Genomic DNA, 20409 nt, shown 5'->3' with positions numbered 1-20409 from the left:
TTAAGTAAAGTAAATTGATTTTTTTCTTTAAGTTAATAATCTTTTTTTCAATTAACTATTTTACAGAAAATAATATCATTTTAAGAAAATATAGTAAGATGAGTTGCAAAATCTTGTTAAATCATTATATTTTTTGTAATTGTAACAACCCAACTAGGGGCCGTTACTGATGCTAAGGAACGAGTCAGTTTAAAGCTGTCAAAACTCATAATAATCTTAAAACCTAATAAAATATTTCTTTATTTTGTTTGAACCAAAACCCAAAATAACTCATAAGCAACTATACTTTAGCATTTCCATCAAAACATAAAACATTTCATTTAAAATGGCTCTAAATTATGAGTTTTCTCATCACATTCAAAAAATACTGAAGTATGGTTCATCCATTCATTGATAATCATAAAAGAGTGCTTCAGGTTTAAGGCAAACATGCATGCATATTATTATGTTCTTGCATATTACATACTAATGACAAACTAAAGTCAAGCATAGTAACTAACAATTTACAATGACATGTCCATTATGAAAATCCTAAAATCATACACTAAAACTTACTAGAACTGTGTAACTTGCTAGCCTTCTATTGATACCTTCTATTCTTATTGTTCTTCACCTAAGGTTAAGAGAAGGGGTAAGTTTTGAAAAGCTTAGTGAGTAAATTAACAGTTTAACATACATTTTTTTATTCAAATCATACATATACAATGCGATCAGGTGCATGATTTTTTCACAACACAAATAATTCACATAAGATAAATTTATCACAAGTGATTTCCCAAAACCAATTTGCCTAGCTTATAAAAATGCTCCTCAAGACTTCCTTTTAGTACATATCATAACTAAAGTACTTGGCTCATAAATAAACTCCTTAGGTCTTCCTTTATCATAAATAGTGAATCAGGGACTTATTAGGGCTTACCTGGTCTTACCACCTCATATCATATGTAACGCCCTCACTTTAGACAATTCTGAACATTCTAATGTTCCGGTGACTGATGTCTCTTCGGAAGGTTAAGATGGCTGGAACCACTCTTAATTTGAAGCGAGGAGTCATAAATTAATTATATAAAGGCTAATTAATGTTAAAAGTAATAAAAAGAAATGGATTAGAAATCAGTTAAATGTGCTTGAGTTGCAGCAATGAGTGACTAGCTCAGAAAGCAACTTAAATCAGTATTTCAAGTCTTTCTTCTACTCTAATAAGTGTGAGACCTTGTAAGACATTTAATTTAGACTTAAATAAGAATAATAAAGAATTAATAAGTTAAAGAAATAAAAAGAAATACTTAAGTTGCATTAGAATGTAGAAAGGGACATGAATGGTATTTTTAAGGAAGGCTAAGGGCATTTTTAGAATAAGGGATTGGCATGTGACTTGCACATGCAAATTATAGCCATAAAACCCTTAAAATCCATATTAGAAGGGAGAAAAGAAAAAAAAAAAAAAAAAAAAAAAAAAAAAAAAGAAGAGAGAGGAGAGAAGTGGCCGAATTGAAGGGAGGGAAGGGGCAGGAAGATTCAAACTTTCCAATTTTGACTTTTCACTTTTAAATCAAGGTAAATTGCTTTCTAATCACTTCTATACAATTGATTTATATTTTTCCTTCCTTAATTTCGTGAATTAGAAGAAAGAAAACCTAGGGTTTATGTTGGCTTGAAATTTGAATTTGAAAGGAAATGGAGGGATTGATGAATTTAACTTGGTTTAACTAGTTTTTCTAGCATATTTTCATCATTTTCATCATTCTTAACATGGAATTAACACCAATTTTGCAAAATTTAACAAAATCAACCTAGGGTTTCTAAGGGAGGAATTCGGCCATGATGGGAAAAATTGGGAAAATTAGGTTTTGATTCAAATGAACAAGTTAAATGAGCTAATTAAGCATCCTAAGCATGAAATATAGCGTTAGAACATTTGATTGGATTTTGGACCGAATTTCCTATGAACTAAAGTGTATGAAAATGTGTTAGAATGTGAAGAAATATTCTTTTTGGGCAGTCACTTTGATAAATTTATTTGGTGTTGGATGAATGTTGGTTGGATGGTTGTGAATAGCAGGATTAAAGTGCATTTGATGGAGAATACAAATGTATTTTTCAGGGGCCCCAAAAACAAAGGAAACTAGTTCATTTTTACAAGTGAATTTTGCACATCGATTGTTTGATAAAATGCCTAAATGAACTTAAAATAATGAAAGAGAAATGATTAAGTGACTAGAGAATTAACTATGATTAATGTGACGACCCAGCCCAGGAAAGCAGTTCGATGAAGGCGGGGAGTGGCATAAGAGAGTAAACTACTGGTAGACTTCTAGGATGGTGAGGCTACCTAGGATAGTGGAATGCGAAGCACAGGAATGAATCGAGTTATACATTAAAATGGGGGAAACTAATCACTAGAGGCGCCTTTTGGTGGAATAGCTTGGAGATTTGAAAAAACTCTGAGGTTAAGCGTGCTCGCTTGAGAGAAATCCTAGGATGAGTGGCCTCGTGGGAAGTTCTCCATTCCACCTATAGAACAAAATTGTGAGGCTCAGGATGGGGTGGGCCAAAGTGGACAATTCCTCTAGTGGTTGGAGCAGGGGGGTTACAGATGGTATCAGAACCGATCCCCCTTTAGTAAATGTGTGGTTTGAGGATGAACCAAGCGGAAGCTGGTGGGCTTGTGTTGACTCAGTCCGAGAAAGCAATCTGACGAGGGTGAGGAGTGGCATAAGAGAGTAAACTCTCTGCAGGCTTCTAGGATGGCAAGGCTACCTAGGGTAGTGGAACGCGGGGCACAGGAATGAATTGAATCATAAATTGAAATTGGAGAAACTTGTAACACCCTTTACCCGTCTACAGAATAGCCGAGCAAGGCATGCTACACGGCGTGCCGAAGCACCTAGTCTGTGATTATCACATTTTCTAAACTCAATTTGATTTTAAGAAGTGTTTATGTGCTATTCATAACATACTGGTTCTATTTTCACACTTTAATAAAGTCAGTGTTTTAAAATAGTAATAAAAATTTGGCAAGGTGCCATCTGTATTTCGGACAAACTGTCCTTCCAAACCTGTTGAAAACAGTTTAATATGACAATATCAAAATTTCAAATATTTCACAGTCTCTATTTCTCAATAATGTCTATAGATTTTTACAGTCATTAAACAGTTCCATAATACAGTCCATAATAATTTAAATATATATACAGAACATCTCCATGTTATTTAATATGTACAAGATATTACAAACTTTAGAGCTTTCATAATATTACAAAATACAAGACCAAATTTCAAAAATACAATAAAAGAACAAAATACAGGTTATCCTAAGTCCTACCATGTATGCAATGCAGTGCAGATGACTCTGGACTCCTGTGCAGATCTGATGTCTCACCTGGTCATAGGTCTGCTGGGCTCCCCAGCTGTATCTCCAATACCTACGCGTTACAAAAGCAACGCGCTAAGCAATTTTGCTTAGTGGTGCCAAATATATAAATAAATATACACTAAAATAAAGTAAATAAAGTATTTACAAATTTTTAGTGGTGCTGTATGTTAGTAGACTGGATTTATGTATTTGAATTTTTAATAGTACTTGAATTACTGCCCGTGTAGCCTATATACTGACCAGAATGGATAAACGGATATAGTGGCACTGGGTACCTAGTACCTCGGGCCGTCACACCATCGGTCACAAAGTGTCTCCCGGTGTGCAAATAGCGTGGCTAAAAATCCATATAGTCAATTTGGCGATAAGCCAAAAATAAATACACAATATGTATAGCCGTAGGCTATTAAAGTCACACCGCATAATAGGCATAATAGTAAAAAAACATAAAGCCATTTACATTTAACAAATTGTCGAATTCTATTGGCATGCCAACCTATCCATACTAGTCAACTAGGCAAACTAGGGCATATTATTAATTAATTGTTTAATTCTTCAATTTTTGGAGTTTACTAACTATTATATAATTCATGTTGACCCCATAAGCTCAAAGGAGCATAGATTTTGATGATACCAAAACTCAACTAAAATCAAACTAACATTGTTTTAAGTGTTGTGTATCTCAAAGAAAAAGGACACAAGGATTTTATAATGGATTCGTGCTTTTGAAGAAAGGATGACATTCTAAGGATAACACAGGACGAATCAAAGGAGATAAAAGAAGAAAAGGTTACCTTCTAAGGCTGTATTGAAAATCAAAATTGAAGGTACATATAGTATTAGAATTAGTTTTATCTTTTAGGATTACTTATGAAAAGAATTGAGGAGTAAAAGTCAATGATGCTTATTTTTAATCTCTCAAAAGATTTTCTTTTAAATATCATTATTGGCCTAAAAAAAATGTTTGACTATGATTTGGTGTTTTGAAAGTTATGCAGAAAAGTTTTCCTGGTATGCTAACTGGTTTGCTACTTATTTTAGTATGCTAACTGGTTTGCTATTTTCTCAAGTATGCTAACTGTTTCAACTCTGCACAACATCACAGAAAACGACAAAATAACGGCTATTTTCTTGAAATTCGTATCTGTAACGTTCAAATGAGTTTTGCAACGGTAAAAAACGCTCCAAAGCTATAAATACACCTTCCTTTGGCCATTTTGCACTTAATGAAAGTCCATCTACTATTCAAAATCATAAAAGCTTTCATTCAAAGTGCTCAAAGTGTTTTATTGCTCTTCATTGGCTTATTTACTCAACTCTTCTTTATAGATTCTGTTGTATTGAGTAAGAGTGAGTTTTAAACACATTATTATCATTTATGTGAGGTCATTCAAGCACCTATTGAAGCTTGGTTGTGAAAAGTGTTTGGGATAACACTTGGTAGAAGTGTGAAGCTACTTGTAAAAGCTTTGGTGAGAAGATTTGTAAAGGGCTTTTGTCTCTTGCCTTTAAAAGAGAAGAATAGTGAAGTGAAGACTCAAAGTGGGATCTTTGAGAGAGTGGATGTAGGCTAGTTGAAGCCGAACCACTATAAAAATTTCAGTGTTCATTTTCTCAACCCTTGCTCTTTACATTTATGCAATTTAACTTTATGATTGATATGATTTTGCTGTTATGAAAGTTGATATCATTTGCTGTTGATCTTGCTGCAATATGAGAAAATCGCCATCTTGCTAAATCGCTTTTCGCTAAATCTGTGATATCCGATTTAATCGCTTGTTGTTTGATCTCATCCGCTAGTATATTTGGTATATTGCTCTGGTTGCTGTGTTAAAAACTTATCCAGATTACTGATATCTCTGCTGAATGCTGATATAATTTGTTAGATCAGTATACTGATTGCATATAGGCTAACCTTGAATTAAAAATTGTCAATAGAGTTGTATTGTTCATATTTTATGTTAGTCAATTGAGTTGAACCTAGCTGCAATTTTCAAAGGTTTTGAGCAAGAACCAAAAATTGTTTTTAAAAGTCCAATTCACCCCCCTCTTGGACATATTTTGGGACATCAATTTGGTATCAGAGCTTGTCTCTCTTGCTTGAGGTTTAAACCCCTTAGAGTGATCCTTACACATGGCTAGTTCATCTAGAAACTCTGCTGGTATACCTGCCCCCTTAGCTGAAGGTTATTCCATCACTAGACCACCACTTTTTAATGGCACAAATTACTCCTTTTGGAAAACTAGAATGAGAAACTTTATACAATCTGTTGACATTGATGCTTGGAGAATAATTAAAGATGGTCCTTATATTCCGTATAAAACCAGTGAAGGAACAGTACAAATTCCTAAAGCTGAAGTTGAATTTGATGATAATGATTGGAAGAAAATTTCTACAAATGCCAAGGCTATTAACATTCTTCATTGTGCTCTTGATATTAATGAGTATAATTGTATTTCAGGATGTCAAACTGCTAAAGAAATATGGGACAAACTAGAAGTCACATATGAAGGAACTGATGTGGTAAAAGAGTCAAAGGCAAATCTCCTCATCCGTGATTATGAGTTGTTTGAGATGAAACCTGGTGAAACTATTGCTGAAATGAGTACCAGATTTACAGATCTTGTCAATCTACTTAAAGCTCTTGGAAAGAGATTTGAGGAACAAGAACTTGTAAAGAAAATTCTGAGGTCTCTTCCAAAGACGTGGGAAGCAAAGACTACTGTTATTCAAGACACCGAGGATTTCAGAAAATACACCTATGATGAGCTAATTGGTTCTCTCATTGCACATGAGATGATTTATAAGAAAGATGAGAATGAAGGTGATCAAAAGAAAAAGAAAGGTATAGCTTTCATATCCGAAAAGGTAGATGAGAAAAAGAAAAGTGTTGTTCTTAAAGCTAGTTCAAGTGATGATTCAAGTGCTTCAAGTGATGATGATGAAGATATGGCTATGATAGTCAAAAGATTCAAAAGAGCATTTAGAAAAGGTGGAAGCAAATACAAGAAATTCACAAAGAAATATGCTTCAAAAAGTCCAAATCATTCAAGTGAAATAGTTTGTTATGAGTGTAACAAACCAGGCCACATTAAGCCAAAATGTCCGACATTGAAGAAGAAAAATAAGTTTAGAAAGGACAAAAGCAAAAAGGCAATGGCGGCTACATGGAGTGATAGTGACTCTTCATCAAATGATGAAACAAGTGACAAAGAGGCTGCAAATACTTGCATGATGACAATTGAAGAAAAAGGTGAAAGCTCACACATCGAAGATAGTGAAAATGAGGTAAATCTTGAACTTTCTAATGTTGATGAATTAGAACTTGCATTTGTGAAAACATATGATAAATATAGAACTTTTAAAAAGAAATGCAAAATTTTAGTTCATGAAAATTGTGCTTTAAGATCAGAAAATATTTCCTTGAGTATGGCTTCAAAGGAAAATGAATTTTACAAATCTCAAATGAAATTATTTAAGGAAGTTAATGATGAGCTTCAAAGATCAAAAGAAGTGTGTGAACAACTTCTTGAGAAAAACAAAATTCTTGAAGAAAAAGTTGAATCTTTGACAAGAGACTTAACTAAATTTACAAAAGGAAAAGAAACACTTGATATACTTCTTAGGAATCAAAGATCCACAAATGAAAAATCTGGAATTGGATATGATGGATTTATGAAGTATGGAAAATACAAACAATTTTTTGTTAAAGCTACATCTCTTTCTCAACCGAGTATTACATGTTTTTATTGCAATCACAATAGTCATATGATTAATGCTTGTCCTATTAGGAAAGGAACCTTTAAGGCAAAGAAAGTATGGGTGCCTAAAGGAATCCTACCTAATGTTACTAACATTCAAGGACCCAAAGTTGCTTGGGTACCTAAGAACAGTTAACTGATTTCAGGTCTGCCTAAGGAGTATGCTGGAAACAGAACATTGGTACATTGACAGTGGCTGCTCTAGGCACATGACAGGAAATAAAGGCAAGTTTTCCTCTCTTACTTTGAAAGAAGAAGGTTATGTCAAATTTGGTGATAAAAGTAAAGCTAAAATTATTGGATGTGGAACTATTGGTAAAAATCCTTGCATTGAGAATGTTGCATTAGTACAAGGATTAAAGTATAATCTTTTAAGTGTTAGTCAACTTTGTGATAATGGTTTTAAAGTCATTTTTACTTCTTCACATTGTGAGATTCATGGAAATAATGTTATGTTTGCTGGTGCTAGAATAGATAATATTTACCTACTTGATTTAACAAGTCTTGAAGAAAATTGTGAAACATGCTTTATGACTTCAGATGATAGTGCATGGTTATGGCATAGAAAATTAGGACATGCTAGCATGAGTACACTTGCTAAACTTTCTAGAAGGAACCTTGTTAGAGGACTTCCAAAGTTAAGATTTGAAAAAGAATTTCAATGCAAAGCTTGTGCACTTGGTAAGCATACAAAATCATCTTTTAAATCCAAAAATGTTGTAACTACGTCTAGACCATTGGAATTATTACATCTTGATCTTTTTGGTCCAATCACACCTAGAAGTCTAGGAGGCAAGGCATATACATTTGTTATTGTTGATGATTTTTCAAGATTCACATGGACTTTCTTTCTTGCTCATAAAGATGAAACCTTTGATATATTTGAAGCTTTTTGCAAAAGAACTCAAAATGAAAAAGGATATTGCATTACATATTTGAGGAGTGATCATGGAAAAGAATTTGAAAATAATTTGTTTGAAAATTTCTGCTCTCAAAATGGTATTTATCATACATTTTCAGCCCCTAGAACTCCACAACAAAATGGAGTCATTGAAAGGAAAAATAGATCTTTGCAAGAAATGGCAAGAACAATGCTGAATGAAAATAGTTTACCAAAATATTTACAGTGAGAAGTAAATCTGACATGCTACATTTTGAACAGAGTTTCCATTAGAGCTATTTTAAAGAAAACTCCTTATGAACTATGGAAAGGAAGAAAACCCAATATTGCATATTTTCATGTCTTTGGTTGCAAATGTTACATTTTGAATAACAAAGACAGCAATCTCAAGAAATTTGATGCTAAATCTTGTGAAGGAATATTTCTAGGCTATTCAACAAATAGCAAAGCATATAGGATTTTCAATAGAAAAACATTGACCATGGAAGAATCAATGCATATACTTTTTGATGATGCTAACACTTCTTTGCAAAGGAAAGATTCTTGTGATGATGAAATTGAGCAGATTCTAAATTCAAAGAATTCGAATAATGATGAGCTTGAATCAAAAGAACAAGTGGAGGATGATCAAAATGACAAAGAAGAAGAACTCCCTTGCTCCACAAATGTTGAAATTCAAGATGACTCCCAACCAAATGTGGAAGAACTACAAATTGAGGAACCTCAACATCAAGATATTCCACAAGAATGGAGGTACCATAGAAATCATTCCAAAGATGACATTCTTGATAGTCCATCACAAAGAATGATGACAAGAGCTCAACTTAGAAGATATTTTGGTAATGTTGCTTTTGTTTCTCAATTTGAACCCAAAACATATGATGATGCTCAAAATGATGAAAATTGGCTTTTTGCTATGCAAGAGGAATTAAATCAATTTGAAAGAAACAAAGTGTGGACACTTGTTCCTAAACCTAAAAAGCACTCTGTTATTAGAACTAAATGGGTATTTAGGAATAAGATGGATGAAAAAGGACATGTAGTTAGAAATAAAGCTAGACTAGTAGCTCAAGGATACAACCAAGAGGAAGGTATTGATTTTGATGAAACCTTTGCTCCGATTGCTAGAATTGAAGCTATTAGAATGTTGTGTGCATTTGCATGTTTTAAGAATTTCATGCTTTATCAAATGGGTGTTAAAAGTGCATTTTTAAATGGATACATTGATGAAGAAGTTTATGTAGCTCAACCTCCTGGTTTTGAAGATCCTCACTTTCCAAATCATGTTTACAAGCTTACTAAAGCTCTCTATGGTTTAAAGCAAGCTCCTAGAGCATGGTATAAGAGACTTAGTAAATTTTTGCTTCAAAATGATTTTAAAAGAGGAAAAGTGGATACTACTCTTTTCATTAAGAAACTAGGAAAAGACATGCTTATTGTGCAAATCTATGTTGATGATATTATTTTTGGTGCTACTAACCACTCTCTTTGTAAGAAATTTTCCAACATGATGAAAAGTGAATTTGAAATGAGTATGATGGGTGAACTTACTTTCTTCCTTGGATTGCAAATTAAGCAAGTGAAAGATGGAATTTTTATAAATCAGTCCAAGTACATAAAGGATATGCTAAAGAAGTTCAAAATGGAAGATATGAAAAGTATTGGAACTCCCATGAGCTCAACAATTAAATTGGAGAAAGATGAAAAAGGTAAAGAGGTAGATAACAAATTTTATAGAGGTATGATTGGTTCTTTACTCTACTTGACAGCATCTAGACCAGATATTCATTTTAGTGTATGTTTATGTGCAAGATTTCAATCATGTCCAAAAGAATCTCATCTTATAGCTGTTAAAAGAATTTTTAAATACCTCATTGGCACTCACAATATTGGCTTATGGTATCCAAAATGTGAATCATTTGATCTTATTGGTTATAGTGATTCAGATTTTGCTGGTAGTAGACTGGACAGAAAAAGCACTTCTGGAACTTGTCAATTTTTAGGTCATGCATTAGTTTCATGGCACAGTAAAAAAGCAAACCTCTGTTGCACTTTCTACTGCGGAAGCTGAATGTATTGCAGCTGGAAGTTGTGTTGCGCAGATTTTGTGGATGAAACAACAACTTGAAGACTTTGAAATTAAATTTGATCACATTCCCATAAGATGTGACAATACTAGTGCTATAAACCTATCAAAAAATCCTGTTCAACACTCTAGAAGCAAGCATATTGAAATTAGACATCATTTTATTAGGGATCATGTTCAAAATGGTGACATTCAAATCGAATTTGTCCCTTTTGAAAAACAGCTTGCTGACATTTTCACAAAGCCACTTAGTGAGGAAATTTTTTGCAAAATAAGAAGAGAACTTGGTATGATTGATGCTCTTGATTAAGTTGTGATGCATTCTCATGTTTTTATATGAAAATGAAGTGATATATGTTGGTCCGTAGGGTTAAAGATGCATTCTGATAATTTTGGTGCAATTTAAAAAAATTATGGATCTTGTCAGATATGAACAGTATTCTGCAGAATTTGATCTCAGTGGCATACTGACTTGTTTGCTAATTTCCTTGATCGCTAAATGCTTTACCACTGCTCCTACTTTTTCGTTGGCAAACTGGAAGTCAGGTCTGATTGCTCTAAAACTCAAAAAAAATTTTTTTGTTCTCGAGCGCCTATTCTGCATGTTTAAAGCCCATATTACTTAAATGCCCCTCTCTTTAGAGCATTGCATCTTTATGTATTTAAGGGCAAAATGGACTTTTTAACACATTAATTTGCGCGGGATTCAATTTTTTTTCTGAACCATCAATCTTCTCACCGTCTCTCCTCTGCTACATGCTACCCATTCTCTGCAAACTTCTACAGTTGTGTCTTTTCAGTTTTAAAATTCAAAACCCCTCTCATTTCCGTCGCCTCATCTCCCAAGACCCGAACGAACGCATTTCCACTTGCAAACCCATTACGGTCGCAACCTTCCAAGCCATCGTCTCCCTTCATCATTCTTAAAATTTCCGAAACCCATTGGCAGTGAATCGATTAAATCGATTATATCAAGATAGAAAATCCCCAAAATTTTTCATTTTCGTTATTTCTCTAAATCTGCAGAAAGAAATTATTTCCTGTTGAACATTTTTTTTGCTTGAATCGATTCGCACTCTCTGTCTCTGCATATCTCAGGTTTAAAATCTAAAACTTTAATGGAATCGTGTTTTACATTTTATCTATGCTTGTTTTATTTGCTTGCGCAATATGCTGATTATTTTCTATTTGATTTGCTCTCGCTCGTTTGTTCTGTTTTAGCACTCAGTTGTTTATTTTTTTTGGCATTAACATTTCATAAAAAAAGGTTGTGTTTAACAAAATCATGAATCGGTTGCCATTGATTCTTAAGAACCCGATTATCTCTTGCTGTCTGTTCTATTTTTATGACATTGCGCTCAGTTGTGCTAAATGTATGTTGACTTGCTTCGACTGATTATATATATAAATATATATATTGGCTGCTCACATCACTGAACTTATAATCTCAGTCCTCACTGTCATTTCGGCCTAACTTGCTTCTGAAATTGGTTATGGCACGGGAAAAAGGGAAAGGCAAAGCAAAAATACCCACATATTCATCATCAGACTCCACTGACGCAAGTGTCCCTACGTCTCCTCCTCCACAAAAAGATGCTCCTCTGGTAATTGGCAAGTCAAAAGAAACACCCAAGAAAAGAACCAGTGAGCCAGTTCAAGAAAAAGGAACCAAAAAGAAAAAGACTTCAAAAGCTCCAATTGTGCATATGGAGAGGGCCATTCATGAGCCAAGGTATATCCACTAGCCTGCTTTTATTGAAGTTTCTGTTCCTTTACAATCCTTATTTGAATATCAAAAATGGGATAAATTGTGTTCTGACACTGAAGGAGTATATGTGGACTTAGTTCAAGAATTCTATAAGAATTTAAGGGTTGATGATTCTGACAAAGATGAGTCTTTTAAGGTGAAAATGAAAGGGAAAGTCTATGAAGTGACAGTTGCTAGATTAGCTAAAGCCCTAGGAATCCCAAATAGTGGGAATAAAATTTGTTCTCACAAAGATGTTTTTGCTGTTGGTGGATTTAACAAAAGAGATTTTGAGGCTGAAGTGTTTAAAGGGGAAGTAAAGGATAAGACTAGCATTACCCATGCTCATCAACACATCAAAATTCTTCATAGTTTTATCATTTATGTGTTGAATCCTAGAACTGGTAGTCCAAACTATTTGAGTACCCTTGATCTCTGCATAATTTGGCATATTGTGAACCAAATTGAATTTAATCTTGCCTATTTTATGCTGAAGCAAATCATGAAATGGAAACCACCTTACAAGCTACCTTATGCCCATCTTCTTAATGGTCTGTTTAGAGACTTTGGGATACCTTTGGAAATCGAGAAACTTAGGACCAATATGATCCCAATTACTAGTTTGCAAAAAGATGATGATGGCAGAAAGCTTAGATTTGAGCAAGGTGCTAGTTCCAAAGATAGTGCAAGTGGCACTATTAATGTTGACGGTATTTTGGAGGAAGTAAACAACTTGAGGGAATTTGTTGAAATGGAACTTGGAGAGCTACAGAAATTTAGAGGTTTTCAAACTGTTCTTATGAATGCTCTTGATTCTAAAGTTGATGGCACTTTGATGTTGATGTACAAAATTGTGGAAGAATTGTTTAAAATCAAAGTTCATTTGGGTATTTCAACCACTGAGGCTGGAGAAACCAGTAAAGCTGCTACTGGTTCTGTTCCTCAAACAGAGAAAGAAAAAGAAAAAGAGGAAGAGAAAGAAGAAGAAGAAGAAGAAACAGAAAAGGAAGAAGAAGAAACAGAAGAAGAGGAAGAGAAAGAAACTGAAGAAGAAGAAGAAAAAGAGGAAGAAAAGGAAGAAGAGGAAGAAGATGAAGCTGAAACAGATGAAGATGATTCTGATAATGGAAGTGGTGATGGAGGCAGCAAAGAAGGAAGTGGGAAGGATATGAGTGACTCTGAATCTGAGACAGAACCTCAGACTCCTGCTCCTGCTGCTCCTGGAAAAGGAAAGGGAAAAACAGCTCCAAAGGAACAAAGCAGTAAGCAGAAAGAGCAAACTGGTAAACCATCTAGCAAAAAGGCTAAAACTGGCAAAAAGTTGACAGAATCTGGTACTACTGCTGCAACTGAGTTAGCTGCTGGGCCTATTATTCCTTTGACACCAGGAACTGAAATGGCTGCTGAAATTCTTCAAACCTTGAGTGATAAACCTGTCAAGCCCAAAAAGCTGAAAATGGCTGCTCCAAAACCAATCAGAAGAAGCTCTAGGCTGAAAGGATAAATCAATCGATTGAATTTTGTCTATGATCATTGTTAGTTTGCTACTTAGTTTGCTACTTTTGGTTTTTCTGAACTTTAAATTAGTCTGCTATATCAGTTACTGTTTTAACTGTTTACTCACTGCATTTAGACTGATTTTTGACATGCATGATTTCTCCCATATTCTTTTGATGCTGACAAAAAGGGGGAGAAAAGTAATGAATGGTAATCTTGATACTTGATATAGTTTGTGATTACTTGTGCATGATATAGTTTGTGCATATTGTTGATATAACTTTATAGTGTGCATATTGTTGATATAACTTGTGAATGATATACAGTTTGTCATTAGTGTGCATATTGTGCATATTTAGTTAATATCTTTAGTCACACTTAACTCCTTAAGAAAATGCTTATGAATATTTCATTGAAATTATTAAGGGGGAGTTATTTGTGATTAATTGTTGATATAAGCACATACATAGGGGGAGTTATTCACACATATACATTCATACACATACTCACACTTGTCAATATTTACATGGTGATTCAATTGAGTTTTGTCATCATCAAAAAGGGGGAGATTGTTGACCCCATAAGCTCAAAGGAGCATAGATTTTGATGATACCAAAACTCAACTAGAATCAAACTAACATTGTTTTAAGTGTTGTGTATCTCAAAGAAAAAGGACACAAGGATTTTATAATGGATTCGTGCTTTTGAAGAAAGGATGACATTCTAAGGATAACACAGGACGAATCAAAGGAGATAAAAGAAGAAAAGGTTACCTTCTAAGGCTGCATTGAAAATCAAAATTGAAGGTACATATAGTATTAGAATTAGTTTTATCTTTTAGGATTACTTGTGAAAAGAATTAAGGAGTAAAAGTCAATGATGCTTATTTTTAATCCCTCAAAAGATTTTCTTTTAAATATCATTATTGGCCTAAAAAAAATGTTTGACTATGATTTGGTGTTTTGAAAGTTATGCAGAAAAGTTTTCCTGGTATGCTAACTGGTTTGCTACTTATTTTAGTATGCTAACTGGTTTGCTATTTTCTCAAGTATGCTAACTGTTTCAACTCTGCACAACATCGCAGAAAACGACAAAATAACGGCTATTTTCTTGAAATTCGTATCTGTAACGTTCAAATGAGTTCTGTAATGGTAAAAAATGTTCCAAAGCTATAAATACACCTTCCTTTGGCCATTTTGCACTTAATGAAAGTCCATCTACTGTTCAAAATCATAAAAGCTTTCATTCAAAGTGCTCAAAGTGTTTTATTGCTCTTCATTGGCTTATTTACTCAACTCTTCTTTATAGATTCTGTTGTATTGAGTAAGAGTGAGTTTTAAACATATTATTATCATTTATGAGAGGTCATTCAAGCACCTATTGAAGCTTGGTTGTGAAAAGTGTTTGGGATAACACTTGGTAGAAGTGTGAAGCTACTTGTAAAAGCTTTGGTGAGAAGATTTGTAAAGGGCTTTTGTCTCTTGCCTTTAAAAGAGAAGAATAGTGAAGTGAAGACTCAAAGTGGGATCTTTGAGAGAGTGGATGTAGGCTAGTTGAAGCCGAACCACTATAAAAATTTCAGTGTTCATTTTCTCAACCCTTGCTCTTTACATTTATGCAATTTAACTTTATGATTGATATGATTTTGCTGTTATGAAAGTTGATATCATTTGCTGTTGATCTTGCTGCAATATGAGAAAATCAGTTTACTGCTAAATCTGCTTTTACTGCTAAATCTGCTGATATCTGATTTAATCTGCTTGTTGTTTGATCTGCTGTCAGTTAGTATATTTGGTATACTGCTCTGGTTGCTGTGTTAAAAACTTATCCAGATTACTGATATCTCTGCTGAATGCTGATATAATTTGTTAGATCAGTATACTGATTGCATATAGGCTAACCTTGAATTAAAAATTGTCAATAGAGTTGTATTGTTCATATTTTATGTTAGTCAATTGAGTTGAACCTAGCTGCAATTTTCAAAGGTTTTGAGCAAGAGCCGAAAATTATTTTTAAAAGTCCAATTCACCCCCCTCTTGGACATATTTTGGGACATCAATTCACAAGTCAATGCATATGTTGACCTTTTTAGGTAATATGGATAAGTTGTTTCTAGCATCAATATGTCACAATTTATATCTCAATATGCTGCCAATATAGTGCAATTTACCATTTTTACAAGTTGGCATTCATTGCCAAAATGCTTCAAGCATCATTGTATGCAAAATGTCAAATTCTCAATTTTTGTGTGCTAGATTGTTCTAGCTTAAAGTCCTATTTTCCTTGGTTTTTAGCTTCTGGTCAAAGAAGCAAAATTGTAGCTCTATGTCTTATTGCACACCGGACAAAATTTCAGGTCATTCCGAGTTGTGTAGACCAAGATATGGTCAATTTGCTAAAGCTGGACAGATTGCACTTTTAGTGCACAATTTGGTCAAATTTTAGGTCACTTTTGGTTCGGCAGTTTTTGTGCCCGAACTTGTGCAAGCCATTTGACTTGGTTCTGGTCATTTCTGGGCTTTGGTGTCTTCATAAGACTTGTAGATATAGGTCTTAACTATTCATGGTCAAAATTTCAGGTCAATTGGACCTGTTTTGAGTGAGTTATGGCCTAAACACTAACTGCTGCCCAAATGGTCAGTTTTCAGGCCTCAAATGCACTAATCCGGATTTGGTCACTTTTTAAGGTCAGTTTCTAGGCAGAATTTTGGCAACCTTTCTACATGAAAGTTGGCCTATTTGGTGTCTAGTTTCACCCCATATTGGCCTCATACCAATTGGATTCATAGTTTGGCACTTATGGCCTCAGTTAGGTGCTGCCTTCAATACACAACCTGCACAAAGCTCATACACTTCCAATTTAATGTCCCTCCTCCTCCTCATTACTACAATATTCAATCAACAACACTTCTATACATATATTGTACACAATTTCAGCAACAATTCTGGGCAGAATGTTCAAGTGCTCAATGCACACAATCCATCATTAAGTTCAACATTCACTTCCACCAAAATTCAACATACTTCAATGTTAATATTACACATATACTTCAACATATTCATACTTCAACATCACTTACACTTGCTGCCCACAAATTGACATTAACATATATCATTAATAACCATATATTCACACACAAATTCATGCTATTAGGGGCTGCCAAACATGGCAGTTTGCTCAAGGCTTCAAGGTTCCATTTCACACATTTAATCTAAACACTACATATACATACTTGTGCACAAACTTACTCTAACTTTCATTTGAATCAATCAACCTTCATTTTCATTCATTAGAAGTAAAAATAACTCAAGCTCAACAAGGGTTCATGGCTGCCAAAAATGGACAAGTCCATTTCTCACTATTTCTTTTATTTCTCTTCACCAAAACACTCACCTCAACCTAAACACAAGCTTTACTAAAGCAAGGGAGGGATTTTGGACGCTTACAACTTTTGATGCTTATCAAAACTTCACCAAATCTGGTTTTTCTTGTTGCCAATATCTTCCCCAAGGTGAATAGGCAAGCTTCAATGAAGGAAGCAAGTGAAAATGAGGGCTTGATCAATTGTGCATGTTGATGGAGGAAGTTTGGTCATGGTGGACTTCCATGGAGGTTTTGTTTCGGCTGGTTTGTGTTTTGGTGAAGAAGAAGTGGTTTCTGCCCACTAATTTCTTATATAATGTCCTAAGAATTGAGTTAGTGGAGCACTAACTCTAAACTAATTGTTTAATTAGTTAAACTTTCATTGTTTGCACCTTTAGCTCAATTATTTCACTATGTACATAATGTGTCACCATTTAATTTTTTATGACATTTATAAAGTGTAATATCATTTATTTTTAATGGACATTTAGGTCAAAAGCCAACTCTAGGTGTCAATTGACCAAAATACCCCACTTCGGGTTTCATTCCCGATTTTTCGGTAACACCGATTTTTGTCTGTTTCTCGATTTTTTTATTTTTCTTTGTACTAATTTATTGATTTTTCTTTGAAATTTCTAGTGTCAATTACATTTCAATAAACCTTTATCTATGTCTCAAAATTAAATTTCGAGGGTTCCCTGCGGTCCGGTGTCGACGGCCTTCCGGTCATGATCACCATCGTCTTTGTCTTACTCGTTTAACTTAGCTTTGTTTTCTCTCTTTCATTTTTGGTTAATTTTTCTTGTATTTTATTTTTATTTATTTCATCATTATATGTCTGTTCACCATCACCGAAGTGTAGTTCCAGATATACTGACTTGCCTGGACTGTTATTTGACTACTGGAGCAACAGAACGTACAGAACACGTGCAATGGGGATGTTACAAAACTTCTCATTAAAGGTGCCTTTTGGTGGCATGGCCTGGAGAGTTGGAAGAACTATAGGGTTAAGCGTGCTCACTTGAGAGAAATCCTAGGATGGATGACCTCCTGGAAAGTTCTTTACACTTCCAATTTTGACAATTCTCCTCCTTCCAATACTTCAACATTTAATCATGGCACTTCTATATATATTGTACACAATTCTAGCAAGGTATTTTGAACAGAATACTCAAGTGTTCAATGCACACAATACACCATTCAAGTTCAACATTTACTTCCACCAAAATTCAACATACCTCAATATCAATCCTACACATACACTTCCATGGCAATTACACAAACTGCCCACCATTTAACACCATCATATTTCATTGATAAATTTCATAAACTCACACACAAATTCATGATATTTAAGGCTGCCCAACATGGCAGTTTACTAAAGCATCAAAGTCCCACTATTAAACCCTTAATTCAAGCACTAACATACACATACTTAGATATTAACTTACTACAAATTCCATTTGAGTTAATCAACCTTAATTCTCACCTATTAGATGTAAGAAAAACTCAACCAGAACAAACTTTCATGGCTATCCAAAATTGAATATATCAATAACTCATCAAATTCTTCAAATTTCTTCACCATTCAACTCATCTCAACCTTAATACAAACTTTAATGAAGCAAGGGATGAAAAACTAGCACTAACCTCAACTTGAGATTGACAAATCCTTGAAATTTCCTCTCCTTTTTGCTGCCTATAGGTTGCCCATGGTGTAAGGATCATTTTTCATGAAGGGAGCTTGAAGAAATAATGGCTTGATCATGGAGGACTTGAGCTCATGCTTGAAACGGCCATGGTGAATTTGGGAAGATTTCACTTCGGCCATGGATGAAAGCTTAAAGAAAATGAAATGGTTTAGTGGAAAAATCTGTCCCAATTACTTATATAGGTGGCTCAAGATGAGAGTTAGTGGAGCACTTAGGAATAATTTAATGTTAAATTAATTAAAGTTTCATTATTTGCACATTTGCCTCATTTCTTCCGCTATTTATATAATATACCACAATTTAATTTTTCATGACATTTTCAAAGTGTAATACCATTTATTTTTAATAGACATTGAGGTCAAAAGTTAACTCTAGGTGTCACTTGACCAAAATGCCCCTCTTTGGGTCAAATTCGGACTTTTTCGGTAACAAAAATTTTCTCCTTGTACCGCTGATTTCTTTAATTTTCATTTTTCATTTATACTAACTTATTAATTTTTCTTTGATATTTCCAATGTCAATTACACCTCAGTAGACCTTTAACTATGTCCTGAAAATATTTTCCTGAGTTCCCAGCGATCCAGGGCTAGTCAACGGTCCTCACCGTAACTTCCCGGTGCGGTCACCCATCGCTACGGGTTTGGCTAGTTTAACTTAGTCACATTTTATCTCTTTTATTTTTTCTTAATTTTTCTCATTACATATTTCATTATTTTATACTTCCTCACTGTCAATTAAGTGTTGTTCCAGACATCCTGACTTTCTGGGGCAGACATTAGCCGTCGGAACAGTAGGATGTACGGAGTACGAAAATGAGGGTGTTACAACTCTTCCCCTCTAAAAAGGAATTTCGTCCTCGAAATTCATCAGATTTAAACAACTGAGCTTATCGTTATCTCATAATTTTATTCACTTTCCATCATTGTTTTCCTCTGCCTTTAGTATTCCTACTTATGAATTTCTATTATTCAGTAGTTCTCTGATTTCTCATACTGGAATCCTTACTGGTCTTTCATTTTCTTTTACTAATTTCAACTTTGTTAAATTACCCTTCGTCTAGGTAATCTGCATTTATCTCATACAAGACCTTATAGCTTGGTATCTTCATGCTTATTTAATAAATATCACTATACACAAACTCCATCAATAGAGGTATTTATTCTTGCTTCCAGAGGGAATAACACTACAACTTCTAAATATATTTTCAAATACCTAAATCATTCTTTTCTGACAAAAATATCAAAATAATTATAAGACTCTATATCAATGTCTAGATATCTTTTCCCAACTCAGTTCAACGTACTGGTGTTCTACACTTTTTCCCTTACAGTGTTTCATAGAGTGCCATTTGTATGCTAGCTTGACACTTATTATTATATACAAATTCTGTTAGTGGGAGGTATCTGTCCCATCCCCCCTCAGATTCAATGACACAAGTTCTCAATATATTCTCGAGGGCTTATCACATATTACAGGTTATTATTATCATTTCATTTCATTGTTTATAGGAACTCAATGAGTTTCAAAATTTATCTAAATTACTCATTTCGATTGTCCATCCGTCTGACGATGATAAGTCATACTGATATTTCTAAGCTTATAGCAATTACTGTAGTACAGGTAGTTCACATTAATGTAACCGAGTCACTGACTCTAGCTACCTTACAAGTGTAGTCTTTCGATAGGCTAGTTTTAAAGTTTTAAATTTCTGACTAGAATTTTCACATTTATTTCCCATAATAGTACTCTATTCGAGCGTAACTGTATCAAATTATAGATTACTTACAAATATTCTTAGTTTATTGTACCACGAGGAAGCACGTAGCTCTATACAATAATCCTATGTCGGTACTATAATCTGTAGCTTACAATACAAACAACGTGAACATTACATTGTCACTACGTTATAGCCTCATGAACTAGGTTTTTTACTTCTTTTTCTAATGCCCTCTACGACTCTGAGT

Source organism: Hevea brasiliensis, chromosome 7 (assembly GCF_030052815.1).
Source record: "Hevea brasiliensis isolate MT/VB/25A 57/8 chromosome 7, ASM3005281v1, whole genome shotgun sequence".
Classification (NCBI taxonomy): Eukaryota; Viridiplantae; Streptophyta; class Magnoliopsida; order Malpighiales; family Euphorbiaceae; genus Hevea; species Hevea brasiliensis.
The sequence above is the reverse complement of the archived record's forward strand: the minus strand, read 5'-3'. Positions refer to the sequence as shown.